This window comes from Stenella coeruleoalba (genome assembly GCF_951394435.1).
Source record: "Stenella coeruleoalba genome assembly, chromosome: 15".
In the NCBI taxonomy this organism is placed as follows: domain Eukaryota; kingdom Metazoa; phylum Chordata; class Mammalia; order Artiodactyla; family Delphinidae; genus Stenella; species Stenella coeruleoalba.
Window position 1 is genome coordinate 7,101,304 of NC_137161.1, and position 16,131 is coordinate 7,117,434.

Consider the following 16,131-nt stretch of genomic DNA (forward strand, 5'->3'; position numbering starts at 1 on the left):
TGGTTTTCATAAATGTATGAAGTAGAATAAAAAGTTCTAAACCAGCATTTAGGAACTTACTGAAAGCGGCCATGTGTAACTACGGATTGAACAAGCTGGCCTGGCAGCGTGCACAGAGCTTTTTATTCTTTCTCCCTCTGCCCCATTAAACCCCTTCTCTGTGCAGCTCCCTTTTCTATGCTGGATGAAGTCTTCAGCAAGACACGTGCTTTTTCATGGTCTTTCATTCAGAAGAACGGTCATTTTGGTAATTAAGAAGATTCAGCCCAGCTATACGGAACCCCCATTCTTTCAGCCACTGTAAGGCTGGTCTGTCTCCCCTGACCTGCAGACCGGCTTCTCGCCTCTTCCTTTCTGCTGTCCCTTCTTCCACACCAGCACCCATACACAACTGCTGTAGAGTTTGATACACCGGGGAGAGAGGCGCAGTAAGAAGAGAAAAGGTCTTACCTGGGGGGACCGGTTGTTATCTGGCTTTGGACTGTCTCAGCGGAGTAGAGGAGAAATTTCTGGCTCTTTCTCTCACATGTGGTGCATTCTTGGGTTCCTAAGAGAGCTCTCACGGAGTCCCCAACTGTGTGCCCTTCCAAGGAGCAATGCCTTCTCTCTCAGCAGCTGGACTTCCAGGTGCCCATCTCTCTGTGGGTGTTCTCGGCTGGGTCTCTTTTACGACAACCCTAGGACAGCTCCCTTCGAACACGCCAATGCTGGTCCAGGAGAAGCACACATTCTTATTCTGCAAACAGTAAAGGTACAGTCAGCTTGCAGTGCAGCCCCTCTCTCTTTGCTCTCCTAAGCTCTCCCTCCTCTGAACTTTCCTTCATTCAGCATCAGACACCGATTCCTATGTCCCCGAAGTCAAGGAGAACCTATGTCTAGTTCTCAATATGTTTCTTTTAAAAATCTCTCACTTGGCTAGAGGTAAGAAAGAAAAAGCTTATTTATTTCTCCACTGTGAGGTGCAATTATGGACTACACAGCACAGCTACTGCTCTGCCCCAAATAGCACCAAGTACTGGCCCTTTAGTCCCTTTTGTGTAGCTGGCAGGTGGGTGACAGCCTACTGCTAGCAGAACCTCCAGGCTCGTAACCTCTTGACAAAACCTGCAGAGCTGGTGGAACCCTGACGTAAGATAGGAGAGAGTCTGCCCCCACTTGTCCATTTCTGAGCTTTGGAAAACAGGAAGGTAACCGAAGGCAATAGAAAGTCATACTTAATGTCACAAGTTTACACAGAAAAAAGGACACAAAATGAATGCTATAATCGTAACTAGCCGATACCTTTTCTCTCTTTCTTTTCTCTATGCTCCAATGATGAGATCATACTCCAGTTTTCAACTTAAAATTAATTCCATGAAAATCTACTTTATGAGAAGTTTTGAAAGTTTTCTTGAATTACCATTAATAAATGAAAATGTGTGGAAACATGACTCTGAATAACTTAAACTTAGTATCTCACTGATTATAGCCTCAGTTTAAACTGTCTACAACATGCAAGCTAATCATTTAAATCATCTATAATTTTTGTGCTAAAATATCCAAATGTACAGGAAAGTAGGTTGGGGGCGGTGTTCTTTTGTTTTATTTAAATTAAATAAATAATTGCCCGAATTACCTTCTTTAAGATTTGGGGAACTTGGGCTAATTCAATTTTCACTGCCTGTTTAAAATGGGTTATGTCGAGGCTTCCGGGAAGATGGCGGAAGAGTAAGACGCGGAGATCACCTTCCTCCCCACAGATACACCAGAAAAACATCTACACGTGGAGTAACTCCTACAGAACACCTACTGAACGCCGGCAGGAGACCTCAGACCTCCCCAAAGGCAAGAAACCCCCCACGTACCTGGGTAGGGCAAAAGAAAAAAGAATAAACAGAGACAAAAGGATAGGGACGGAACCTGCACCAGTGGGAGGGAGCCATGAAGGAGGAAAGGTTTCCAAACACTAGGAAGCCCCTTCGCGGGCGGAGACAGCGGGTGGCGGAGGGGGGAAGCTTCGGAGGCGAGGAGGAGAGCGCAGCCACAGGGGTGCAGAGGGCAAAGCGGAGAGATTCCCGCACAGAGGATTAGGGCCGACCTGCACTCACCTGCGCGAGAGGCTTCTCTGCTCCCCCGCCGGGGCGGGCGGGGCTGGGAGCTGAGGCTCGGGCTTCAGTCGGAGCGCAGGGAGAGGACTGGGGTTGGCGGCGTGAACACAGCCTGCAGGGGGTTAGTGCGCCACGGCTAGCCGGGAGGGAGTCCGGGAAAAGTCTGGAGCTGCCGAAGAGGCAAGAGACTTTTTCTTCCCTCTTTGTTTCCTGGTGCGCGAGGAGAGGGGATTAACAGCGCTGCTTAAAGGAGCTCCAGAGACGCGCGCGAGCCGCGGCTAAAAGCGTGGACCCCAGAGACGGGCATGAGACGCTAAGGCTGCCGCTGCCGCCACCAAGAAGCCTGTGTGCGAGCACAGGTCACGCTCCAAACCTCCCTTCCCGGGAGCCTGTGCAGCCCGCCACTGCCAGGGTCCCGGGACCCAGGAACAACTTCCCCGGAAGAACGCACGGCGCGCCTCAGGCTGGTGCAACGTCACGCCGGCCGGCCCCTCACGCTGGTGCAACGTCATGCCGGCCTCTGCCGCCGCAGGCCCGCCCCGCACTCCGTGCCCCTCCCTCCCCCGGCCTGAGTGAGCCAGAGCCCCGGAAGCAGCGGCTCCTTTAACCCAGTCCTGTCCGAGAGAAGAACAGACGCCCTCCGGCGACCTACGCAGAGGCGGGGCCAAATCCAAAGCTGAGCCCCTGGGAGCTGTGAGAACAAAGAAGAGAAAGGGAAATCCCTCCCAGCAGCCTCAGCTGCAGCGGATTAAAGCTCCACAATCAACTCAATATACCCTGCACCTGTGGAATACCTGAATAGACAACCAATCATCCCAAATTAAGGAGGTGGACTTTGGAGCAAGATTTATGATTTTTTCCCCTTTTCCTCCTTTTGTGTGTATGTGTATACTTCTTTGTGAGATTTTTGTCTGTATAGCTTTGCTTCCACCAATTGTCCTAGGATTTTATCCGTCTGTTTTTTTCTCTTAATTTTTTATTTTAATAAATTTATTATATTTTATCTTACTTTGTTTTTTTACTTTATCTTCTTTCTTTCTATATTTCCTTCCTTCCCTCCTTCCTTCCTTCCTCCCTCCCTCACACCCTCCCTCCTTTCTTTCTTTCCTTCTACTTCTACTAATTCTTTCTTTCTACTTTTTCTCCCTTTTATTCTGAGCCGTGTGGATGAAAGGCTCTTGGTGCTCCAGCCAGGCATCAAGGCTGTGCCTCTGAGGTGGGAGAGCCAACTTCAGGACACTGGTCCACAAGAGACCTCCCAGCTCCACATAATAACAAACGGCAAAAATCTCCCAGAGATCTCCATCTCAACAAGAGCACCCAGCTACACACAACGACCAGCAAGCTACAGTGCTGGACATCCTATGACAAACAACTAGCAAGACAGGAACACAACCCCACCCATTAGCAGAGAGGCTGCCTAAAATCATAATAAGTCCACAGACACCCTAAAACACACCACCAGAGGTGGACCTGCCCACCAGAAAGACAAGATCCAGCCTCATCCAGCAGAACACAGGCACTAGTCCCCTCCACCAGGAAGCCTACACAACCCACTGAACCAACCTTAGCCACTGGGGACAGACACCAAAAACAACGGGAACTACGAACCTGCAGCCTGCAAAAAGGAGACCCCAAACACAGTAAGATAAGCAAAATGAGAAGACAGAAAAACACAGAACAGATGAAGGAGCAAGAAAAAACCCACCAGACCTAACAAATGAAGAGGAAATAGGCAGTCTACCTGAAAAAGAATTCAGAATAATGATAGTAAAGATGATCCAAAATCTTGGAAATAGAATAGACAAAATGCAAGAAACACTTAACAAGGACCTAGAAGAACTAAAGATGAAACAAACAACGATGAACAACCCAATAAATGAAATTAAAAATACCCTAGATGGGATCAATAGCAGAATAACTGAGGCAGAAGAACGGATAAGTGACCTGGAAGATAAAATAGTGGAAATAACTACTGCAGAGCAGAATAAAGAAAAAAGAATGAAAAGAACTGAGGACAGTCTCAGAGACCTCTGGGACAACATTGAACGCACCAACATTCGAATTATAAGGGTTCCATAAGAAGAAGAGAAAAAGAAAGGGTCTGAGAAAATCTTTGAAGAGATTATAGTTGAAAACTTCCCTAATATGGGAAAGGAAATAGTTAATCAAGTCCAGGAAGCACAGAGTCCTATACAGGATAAATCCAAGGAGAAATATGCCGAGACACATATTAATCAAACTGTCGAAAATTAAATGCAAAGAAAACATATTAAAAGCAGCAAGTGAAAAATAACACACAAGGGAATCCCCATAAGGTTAACAGCTGATCTTTCAGCAGAAACTCTGCAAGCCAGAAGGGACTGGCAGGACATATTTAAAGTGATGAAGGAGAAAAACCTGCAACCAAGATTACTCTACCCAGCAAGGATCTCATTCAGATTTGATGGAGAAATTAAAACCTTTGCAGACAAGCAAAAGCCGATAGAGTACAGCACCACCAAACCAGCTTTACAACTGCTAAAGGAACTTCTCTAGGCAAGAAACACAAGAGAAGGAAAAGACCTACAATAACGAACCCAAAACAATTAAGAAAATGGGAATAGGAACATACATATAGATAATTATCTTAAATGTAAATGGACTAAATGCTCCCACCAAAAGACACAGATTGGCTGAATGGATACAAAAACAAGACCCATATATTTGCTGTTTACAAGAGACCCACTTCAGACCTAGAGACACATACAGAATGAAAGTAAGGGGATGGAAAAAGATATTTCATGCAAATGGAAACCAAAAGAAAGCTGGAGTAGCAATTCTCATATCAGACAAAATAGACTTTAAAATAAAAACTATTAAAAGAGACAAAGAAGGACACTCTATAATGATCAAGGGATCGATCCAAGAAGAAGATATAACAATTGTAAATATTTATGCACCCAACACAGGAGCACCTCAATACATAAGGCAAATACTAACAGCCATAAAAGGGGAAATCGACAGTAACACATTCATAGTAGGGGACTTTAACACCCCACTTTCACCAATGGACAGATCATCCAAAATGAAAATAAATAAGGAAACACAAGCTTTAAACAATACATTAAACGAGATGGACTTAATTGATATTTATAGGACATTCCATCCAAAAACAACAGAATACACATTTTTCTCAAGTGCTCATGGAACATTCTCCAGGATAGAGAATATCTTGGGTCACAAATCAAGCCTTGGTAAATTTAAGAAAATTGAAATTGTATCAAGTATCTTTTCTGACCACAACGCTATGAGACTAGATATCAATTACAGGAAAAGATCTGTAAAAAATACAAACACATGGAGGCTAAACAATACACTACTTAATAACGAAGTGATCACTGAAGAAATCAAAGAGGAAATCAAAAAATACCTAGAAACAAATGACAATGGAGACACGACGACCCAAAACCTATGGGATGCAGCAAAAGCAGTTCTAAGAGGGAAGTTTACAGCAATACAATCCTACCTTAAGAAACAGGAAACATCTCGAATAAACAACCTAACCTTGCACCTAAAGCAATTAGAGAAAGAAGAACAAAAAAAAACCCAAAGTTAGCAGAAAGGAAGAAATCATAAAAATCAGGTCAGAAATAAATGAAAAAGAAATGAAGGAAACGATAGCAAAGATCAATAAAACTAAAAGCTGGTTCTTTGAGTAGATAAACAAAATTGATAAACCATTAGCCAGACTCATCAAGAAAAAAAGGGAGAAGACTCAAATCAATAGAATTAGAAATGAAAAAGAAGAAGTAACAACTGACACTGCAGAAATACAAAAGATCATGAGAGATTACTACAAGCAACTCTATGCCAATAAAATGGACAACCTGGAAGAAATGGACAAATACTTAGAAATGCACAACCTGCCAAGACTGAATCAGAAAGAAATTGAAAATATGAACAGACCAATCACAAGCACTGAAATGGAAACTGTAATTAAAAATCTTCCAACAAAAGCCCAGGACCAGATGGCTTCACAGGCGAATTCTATCAAACATTTAGAGAAGAGCTAACACCTATCCTTCTCAAACTCTTCCAAAATATAGCAGAGGGAGGAACACTCCCAAACTCATTCTATGAGGCCACCATCACCCTGATATCAAAACCAGACAAAGATGTCACAAAGAAAGAAAACTACAGACCAATAGCACTGATGAACATAGATGCAAAAATCCTCAACAAAATATTAGCAAACAGAATCCAACAGCACATTAAATGGATCATACACCATGATCAAGTGGGGTTTCTCCCAGGAATGCAAGGATTCTTCAATATACGCAAATCAATCAATGTGATACACCATATTAACAAATTGAAGGAGAAAAACCATATGATCATCTCAATAGATGCAGAGAAAGCTTTTGACAAAATTCAACACCCATTTATGATAAAAACCCTGCAGAAAGTAGGCATAGAGGGAACTTTCCTCAACATAATAAAGGCCATATATGACAAAACCACAGCCAACATCGTCCTCAATGGGGAAAAACTGAAAGCAATTCCACTAAGATCAGGAACAAGACAAGGTTGCCCACTCTCACCACTCTTATTCAACATAGTTTTGGAAGTTTTAGCCACAGCAATCAGAGAAGAAAATGAAATAAAAGGAATCCAAATTGGAAAAGAAGAAGTAAAGCTGTCACTGTTTGCAGATGACATGATACTATACATAGAGAATCCTAAAGCTGCTACCAGAAAACTACTAGAGCTAATCAATGAATTTGGTAAAGTAGCAGGATACAAAATTAATGCACAGAAATCTCTGGCATTCCTATACACTAATGATGAAAAATCTGAAAGTGAAATCAAGAAAACACTCCCATTTACCATTGCAAAAAAAGAATAAAATATCTAGGAATAAACCTACCTAAGGAGACAAAAGACCTGTATGCAGAAAATTATAAGACACTGATGAAAGAAATTAAAAATGATACAAATAGATGGAGAGATATACCATGTTCTTGGATTGGAAGAATCAACATTGTGAAAATGACTATACTACCCAAAGCAATTGACAGATTCAATGCAATCCCTATCAAACTACCACTGGCATTTTTCACAGAACTAGAACAAAACATTTCACAATTTGTATGGAAACACAAAAGACCCCGAATAGCCAAAGCAATCTTGAGAAAGAAAAATGGAGCTGGAGGAATCAGGCTCCCTGACTTCAGGGTATACTACAAAGCTACAGTAATCAAGACAGTATGGTACTGGCACAAAAACAGAAAGATAGCTCAATGGAACAGGATAGAAAGCCCAGAGATAAACCCATGCACATATGGTCACCTTATCTTTGATAAAGGAGGCAGGAATGTACAGTGGAGAAAGGACAGCCTCTTCAATAAGTGGTGCTGGGAAAACTGGACAGGTACATGTAAAACTATGAGATTAGATCATTCCCTAACACCATACACAAAAATAAGCTCAAAATGGATTAAAGACCTAAATGTAAGGCCAGAAACTGTCAAACTCTTAGAGGAAAACATAGGCAGAACACTCTATGACATAAATCACAGCAAGATCCTTTTTGACCCACCTCCTAGAGAAATGGAAATAAAAACAAAAATAAACAAATGGGACCTAATGAAACTTCAAAGCTTTTGCACAGCAAAGGAAACCATAAACAAGACCAAAAGACAACCCTCAGAATGGGAGAAAATATTTGCAAATGAAGCAACTGACAAAGGATTAATCTCCAAAATTTATAAGCAGCTCATGCAGCTCAATAACAAAAAAACAAACAACCCAATCCAAAAATGGGCAGAAGACCTAAATAGACATTTCTCCAAAGAAGATACACAGAGTGCCAACAAACACATGAAAGAATGCTCAACATCACTAATCATTAGAGAAATGCAAATCAAAACTACAATGAGATATCATCTCACACCAGTCAGAATGGCCATCATCAAAAAACCTAGAAACAGTAAATGCTGAAGAGGGTGTGGAGAAAAGGGAACCCTCTTGCACTGTTGGTGGGAATGTAAATTGATACAACCACTGTGGAGAACAGTATGAAGGTTCCTTAAAAAAGTACAAATAGAACTACCATATGACCCATCAATCCCATTACTGGGCATATACCCTGAGAAAACCATAATTCAAAAAGAGTCATGCACCAAAATGTTCATTGCAGCTCTATTTACAATAGCCTGGAGATGGAAACAACCTAAGTGTCCATCGTCGGATGAATGGATAAAGACGATGTGGCACATATATACAATGGAATATTACTCAGCCATAAAAAGAAACGAAATTGAGCTATTTGTAATGAGGTGGATAGACCTAGAGTCTGTCATACAGAGTGAAGTAAGTGAGAAAAAGAAAGACAAATACCGTATGCTAACACATATATATATATGGAATTTAAGAAAAAAAAATGTCATGAAGAACCTAGGGGTAAAACAGGAATAAAGACACAGACCTACTAGAGAATGGACTTGAGGATATGAGGAGGGGGAAGGGTAAGCTGTGACAAAGCGAGATAGAGGCATGGACATATATACACTACCAAACGTAAGGTAGATAGCTAGTGGGAAGCAGCCGCATAGCACAGGGAGATCAGCTCGGTGCTTTGTGACCGCCTGGAGGGGTGGGATAGGGAGGGTGGGAGGGAGTGAGACGCAAGAGGGAAGAGATATGGGAACATATGTATATGTATAACCGATTCACTTTGTTATAAAGCAGAAACTAACACACCATTGTAAAGCAATTATACTCCAATAAAGATGTTAAAAAAAAAAAAGGGATATTTCCAAAGAATATGGAACTAGGCTGGACATTTGCTAAGCTGCCACTTCTCTCTATTACCTTATGGTTATGTCCTTGCTATTTTTTAAATGACAATATATGGGCTTAACACAACGTAAAAATGAGTATAAATCTAAAAAGGCACTCCTCTCCGCATCACTGTCAGGTCTCGATAGCACGTCTCAAAGGGAACTACTGTGAACAGCTCAGTTCTTTAATCTATGGTTCTCTTTACACACATACACACACACACACACACACACACACACACACACACACACATCCAGTGGCACACAGTCATACACAGTGCTTGCCTTCTTGCTTTTACAGAAAAAAAGGGACTCCTCTGAGTATAATTCTGCAATTGACTTTCTGGGTTTGTGTTGTCTTGTCATGTCCTTTCCCTTCCATGATGGCTCTCCTTTAGCAGAGGCATACATGATCCACATTCCTTTTTAATGCGGTTAATATGGCTAATATTTATTAGGTGAATTTGTTTAATCATCTATTCTTGCTGGTCTTTCAGGTATTTTTAGTTATTTTTTTTAAGGCTGCTGTAAATGTCAATAATAAGACAAAAAAATGTGTATGTGACATTTTCTTGTTCAGAGTTCCCATCACTCTTGCTTATAGCTTGGTACTTTTAAAAAAATATAAAATGTAGACATTAAGAGGAGCGATTAATTCAAGGGTGAAGAAAGGGGGTTGTATAGGAGGGTTTTTTTATGATATCTTGGGCAGTGATCAGGCAAGTGAAGTAGAAGGAAATTTAACTGCAACTCTCGCCCAGTGGGGGTAATAGTTTTCCCTTTGCTCGGATTTATCCGTAGATATTGCGTTGTAAGTAACAGATGGCCTATGATGCTTTGGATTTATTTTATGGTTTTCAAAGGTTAGAAAGAATCAGACATCCCAGCCTGCTTCTCTGCTGGACATGAAAGATGTTACAATCTTTCCGTGGTCCCAAGTGAGGGCCACCTTACCTTGGGTCCCTCTGAAAGTCCTAGAGGGATCTCTCTGTCCTTAGGAGAGGGCCAGTTTGCCTTTCTGTCTATGTTCATTTGGGAAAATATGCTCTTTTTATTAATCCAGACACGGTACTCAAGCAAATGGAGTGAGCAAAAAGGGACCACGAGGTCCATTACGGTCAGAATCTTCTGTGTATGTAGATAAGATAAATGGATTACACTATCCCCATGTGTACATTCAATGTTCATTTTTGATATAAACAGTCCTATTTAATAAGTAATGGCACCTTAGTCCATTAAGTTTCATGGCTAATACATCCCTCCTCCCTCTGAATCTTGTTTAAAGAAAAATATTTTGTTGGGTGATGTGCAAGCTGTACCTTGGGGTAGCAATTTATAGGCCTCTCTTATCAGAAATTGCTTCCAATACCTCATCTCCATGTTTCAAATTCTGCAGGCAACAATCTCCCTAAACCTTACTGGTGGCGCTCCTCGGCAGATTACTGCAATCGACGATGGGGGGAGGACCAGGTAAGAAGTGCATACGGGTAAAATAGAGGAAAACCAAATAGAAACAAAATGACTATCCATTTGGACAAGGTTTCTTATTACATAGAATTTTACATAAAATTTAACAAATTAACTAGCATATGTAGAGCCAGATTTTGGTTATTAATATAATAATTCCTAGAATATTGGCTAGAACTGTCACTTTTAAATAAATATTTTACACAGATGTTATGTAACTTTCTTTGGATTCTCTATTCCTTCTGTCTTTATTCCTGGAAACCCCTTTTATGTGGCTGTGTCTAGCTCATCAATTAGTTATTAGTCAGAGTCACTTCCTTATGTTAGAAAAGACAGTTCTGAGCCAACTGGCAAATTCAAAATATGCACTGTATTTTACATTCTAGTTTTGCATCAGTGTTAAATGTCCTAAATATGATACCGTTCCATGGTGATTGCTAGAATGGCATTGTTCTTAGGAGATACACGCTGAAGTATTTAGGAATGAATAACATGAGTGAAGGCTCAAGATACCCAAAGCTCTTAATTGGGTAAGAACAATACAGAGATAAGTATGCGGCAAACATGGCAAAGTGTTAGCAATTGGCTTAGCGAAGTGAAGGAAATACACAGTTAATTGTACTATTTTTGCAACACTTTGTAGATTTGATGTGTTTTCAAAATGCACAGTTAAAAAAACCAAAATTACCTCCTAGAGAGGCTGTCCCACTGTGACTGAAGTTGCCCTTGGCCCGGGCCACCTATGCCATTATTAACTTCACAGAACCTTAATGTAACATCGTTAGTATGTTTATTTATAACTTATCTGCCATCCTTCTGGATAGAATACACGCAGGGTCTTTATTTTAATCACCTCTGTATCCTGAACATCTAGAATGCTAAAAGATGCTCAGTGAATATTTTTCTGGTAATACTTTTTGAACATCTTAATCCATGGCAAATTCATATCAATCACCCAAGATGTTTCTCCTGAGATTATTGTTCTTATAATAGTTGCCAGATTCTCGGGAAATGCAAATCTTCTGATGTGAACAAGAAGTCTAATGACCATACATTCACACACAGCTGAACCAACAAACATGGCAGAACATGGGGCCTTGTAGAACCCAACTTATTTTTCATTTCATCCACTGTTTTGGATTATTTAGTCTGTTCATCCCATTCACGGGCATCCACTGGCAAAAATCAATCGTGATTGACTAAATTTCCTTTAACATGGGTGCATAAATAGCCAACATTTAGCATTGCTGGCAGAACCATTAGGAGACTAAGGCAGTGTCAGTAAATATCTACATGCTTCACTAAAAGTTTCAGGAAAATGACATGTAGTCACAAACATCTGTGCCCAGAACAGGCGTTTGTACAAAACACATCCTCTTTGTTCTGTCCATATTTAGAAAAGGCAACCAGCATGTGGTCTGTCTATTCCTTTTACAGGAATTTCTGGCCAATGTCCAACTTGTTTCTTCCTGATCTTAACTGATTTTCCAGCATGAATTATACAATTGAATCCAATTTGTGTTGGATTTTAATATTTTGGGTATTTCTGGCATTCTAAACTTGCACCTTTCCTTTAGACGAGTAATATGTATTTTTCACCAAGATAAAAGCTGCAAATGACATGGCTGATGTTAGTTATCAAGTCAAGTTTATATAACACATGGGGTGCATGTTTTTATACTTTGAGGTGTTTTGACCTTTGTCGGGCAAAACAGGCATCTGGCATATCAAAAAAAAAATTCTAATAAACTAAAAGGATCCCTCAACTTAAAAATAATGAGCTTCATGTGTGTAGCTCATTTTTTAGTTAATTGCCCTTAATTTATTCAGCTGAAATACCTTACAGTTTTCCATGGTTAAAGGGCAGCATGTTTGACTTATTGAATTAGTTTGATATTGATACAAATGAGCTATAAAGTATCTCCCTGATTGCTTCCTGAATAATATAAATGTATTTTCTTCTGTTACTGGTTCAATAAAGAATGAAATATACCTGATCTTTGGGTTTTGAAGCAAATCTTCTGCAGTTTGAAAATGAAGGGAAGATGGAATTAATCAGCAAGGAATGTATTTCCACAAAGAAATTAAAACTTCCATTGGTGATGAAGCTTACTTTCTGTGATGCAAAATGAATAATGGTACAGGTTTCCATTTCCATCTTAAACCTGAAAGAAATAAATCTCCATCAAAAAACAAAAAAGAAAGAAAGAAAACCAGCTAGACAGACCCCTCCCTAACCCCTCTCTTGAACAGCAGTCTAATTTGTAGTAGCACATTGACTGAACCTACTGTTTGCTACAAACATGTGTATTACAAACATATATAAAAAGTCAATTTATTGTAGGATAATTTAAGAAAAGAAAAAAGAAAAATACAGGTTTGCTAGGCATTTCTCAGATAAAAATAACTTATCCTTACTACAACTTTCTCTAGGAGTCATGTTGATGTCTGTCAATGACCGTAAGAAGCATACAGTTAAGGGTTATATAGTAACTCCCCTACATATGAACCTGCAAGTTGCGAACTTTCAAAGATGCAAACTTATTATAAACCTATTACAGTACAGTACTATATGGCTGATTGTTAGTTGGGTACCTAAGCTAACTTTGTTGGACTTAAGAACAAATTGGACGGATGCACTCTCGGAACAGAACTCGTTCGTACGTAGGGGACTTACTGTAATCTGTATGTAATACATTTTCCCCCCTGCAGCGCAAGCAAGACACATTGAAAGGAGAACAGCTGGTAGCCTCTAAATGTTGATGTGTTTTGCCCCTAAATCACTGAATGAAACGCTCCCATTTTCTTTCTTTGAATGACTTCTCCATGTTTCTAGAAGATGAGCCATTTGAAAAACACATCTAGAATTTTAAACCTGACTACACAGATCTTTATTCTATGAAGTTTTCTCCCTTTATTTCTTACCATGTCCTTGCAACTTTTAAATGACTGTGAATCTTTTAAATTGTGTTTCCTGGTTCTTTTAACTTGCCTCGGTGCGAGGCATCTGAGACAGAGCTGTCCAACAGAAATAAAATGTGAGTCACATATGTAATTTTATATTTTCTGGTAGCTACATTTCAAAAAGTAAAAAGAAGAAATTAATTTAATTGTATGTTTTATCTGTAACCCAAATGTATCCCCAATGTTATCATTTCAACCCGTAATCAGCATAACAATATTGTGCTCTATTTTTTCATACTAAATCTTTAAAATTGAGGTATATGTTACTTACAGCATGTACAGTGGACTGAATGTTTTTGTCCCCCTAAAATTCATATGTTGAAATCTGAACCCCCAATGTGATGATATGGGATGGGCCTTTGAAAGGTGATAGGTCATGAGGATAGAGACCTCACAAATGGGATTAGTGTCCTTATAAAAGGGACACCAAAGAGCTCTTTCATTCTCTTTCTGCCATGTGAGGAATAGAATAAGGCAGCAGTTTGCAACCCAGAAGAGGGCTTTCAGTAGTCCCTGACATGCTGGCACCCTGACCTCAGCCTCCAGAACTGTGAGAAATAAATCACTGTCGTTTATAAGCCACCTAGTCTATGGCACTCTTTATAGCAGCCCAAATGTACTAAGACAGCACATCTCAACTCAAACTAGCCACATTTCAAGACTTAAAAGCCACACGTGGCTTGGGGCTGCTGGATCGGAAAGCACAGTTCTAAGAGAAATATAAAGGGTACTAGAATTGACATCAACAAGCCTGGGGGCTTGTAATTGCCCTCCATCAACTGTCCAGAGTGAGTTAACCAAGGCACTGAACCCACGGGCTATGGATTTTAAATCTTTAAAATAAACAGGTCAGGGTAGATGGTCTTAAGTGTTTATTTTAACTCTAAGACTATGATACTATTATCATAATGAAGGAACTTTTGCTTGCTGGCTTCCCTGGGGTTGCTCTGAAAAACCATTATCCATGGTTAAGTAAATAACATTCCCGCTGAGACCCGCCATGGAGCAGCTACACAGGCTTGTCCTGCAAGGAGAGGCTAGCTTGCAAATCAGAGCCTGCAACTGAGTAGGCCTGCTCTAGGCATTCTTTTAGTAGAGGTTCATATTTGAAATTGCTGTCTTTACTTTTCAATAGCATCTTAATATGACGTGCGTCCTCCAAATGCATTCACAAAGGTTTCTTACTGCATCTAGTTTCAAGTGCGCTGGTTATTGGCTCTTGGAGTCTCTCTGTGGGGCTCACAAAGCACATTTTTGCACCTCCCATTGTCTGTATTTTCAGTGAGACCATCCCCAAAGTATCCTCCAAATCGCAAAATGTCAGTCATTTTCGTGTGATTATGCTGGATGCAGAAACTTGATTGTACTGATATAGATCTTAAATACATTGCATGTTCATCATATTTGGTCGGTAAGTGGATGGCATCTATCATTTCATTTAATCTACAATGAGGAAACGGAGGGTTGGAAAGATTCGATAGTTTTCTCAAGATCACCCAATTACTTCCTAATGAAGACAGAACTTGAATGGAGACTTTCTTTCTGATGGGATGCAGGAAGTTGTTAGCCCCTAGGTTCTTCTCCCTGACTGCCCTTTCTGCACAGGTGAGTCAGGTATGCAAACGGCCCAAGTACAGTTCATTCCTCCAGGTCAGTGAGTCTCAACACCGGCTGTATATGAGAATCATGGGGGGATTTTTAAACCTCCCAATGTCGTGGCCCTGCTCACGGCACCCAAACCTACTAAATCAGGGTCTCTAAGCTTCATTTGGTCTGGGGTGAGGCTCACTGTATCCTCTAATATTACAAACAAAAGTTGAAAACTATTATTTTAGTCAAAAGTAGAAATGAAAACTTAACCTAAGGAATAGATATTTCCATTTTACTCATTAGATATAGGCCTGCACACATAAAGAGAAGTAGACAGCTAAATATATTGTGTGAATATGGGTGTGTACCAAATATCCTATCTTTTTTCTTTAAAAAAAAGTGTAAGGATGGTGTATTTTTGTCTTTTAAAATTTCAGTTTGTTTTTCTTAAGCATTTGTATAGACATAACCGACCAACTTCAGAGAATTGTTGGTGCTCCTATATTTAATTCTATTCTATTTAATTCCTACCTCTTTCCTAAGCAAGTTCTCAGCACTCACATCCCAGCCTGGATTAGCCTGAAAACCTAACTAATACACATTTTAAAGTAAATGTCTGTACATATTTTGCCATGTAACACTAAGCCCGGGAATGGGAACCCAGATTCCATTTATCTTTGCACTCATGCTTCTCGCCCTACAGTACCCACATGACCACTCTCCACTCCAGAATTTCGACCGTGTTCCTGACCGAGAGAGGAGTGCATGCCTCCTCTCATCTGATTGGCCAGGTCTCAGTGACAGGCTCACTCTAGTTAAAAAGGATTCTGGGAAAAGTAGTTCTTTTAGGTAGGGCATACTGTCACCACATCCACTCCGAAAAACCAACAAGCAGACAAAAGTCCCCATTCCACCACCACCAACAGCAAAAACTATAGTTTTGTTGCTAAGGAAAAAAAGGGGAACTTGGATACGAGGGAGGCAACAAAGTGTATGCCATCCCCTCACTCCTGCATCCTAGAGCTCAATACAATTTGTAACTGTATATTCATTCATTTATTTATGTCTCTTTGTTTACTGTATATACATTGCCCTTTGTTTCTATAGGGTCGATGTCTGCTTTTCTCACCAGTGCCTACACTCCACCTACCATATTGTTTGGTATCTAGAAGAAACGTAAAACATCTTTGGTCACTGAA

General features: G+C 40.3%; 1 protein-coding gene across 8 annotated transcripts in view; it reads right to left on the reverse strand.

Moving 5' to 3' along the window:
• Positions 1-16,131, reverse strand: part of DOK5 (docking protein 5) — a 1,081,787-nt gene that overhangs the window by 117,013 nt on the left and 948,643 nt on the right. For all 8 annotated transcript variants that reach the window (XR_013824125.1, XR_013824126.1, XR_013824127.1 and 5 more), the window contains 2 exons: positions 12,372-12,543; positions 451-736 (listed from right to left, as the gene is read on the reverse strand). The gene's annotated coding sequence lies outside the window, so the exon portion shown is untranslated. The remainder of the gene's footprint in view (positions 1-450; positions 737-12,371; positions 12,544-16,131) is intronic.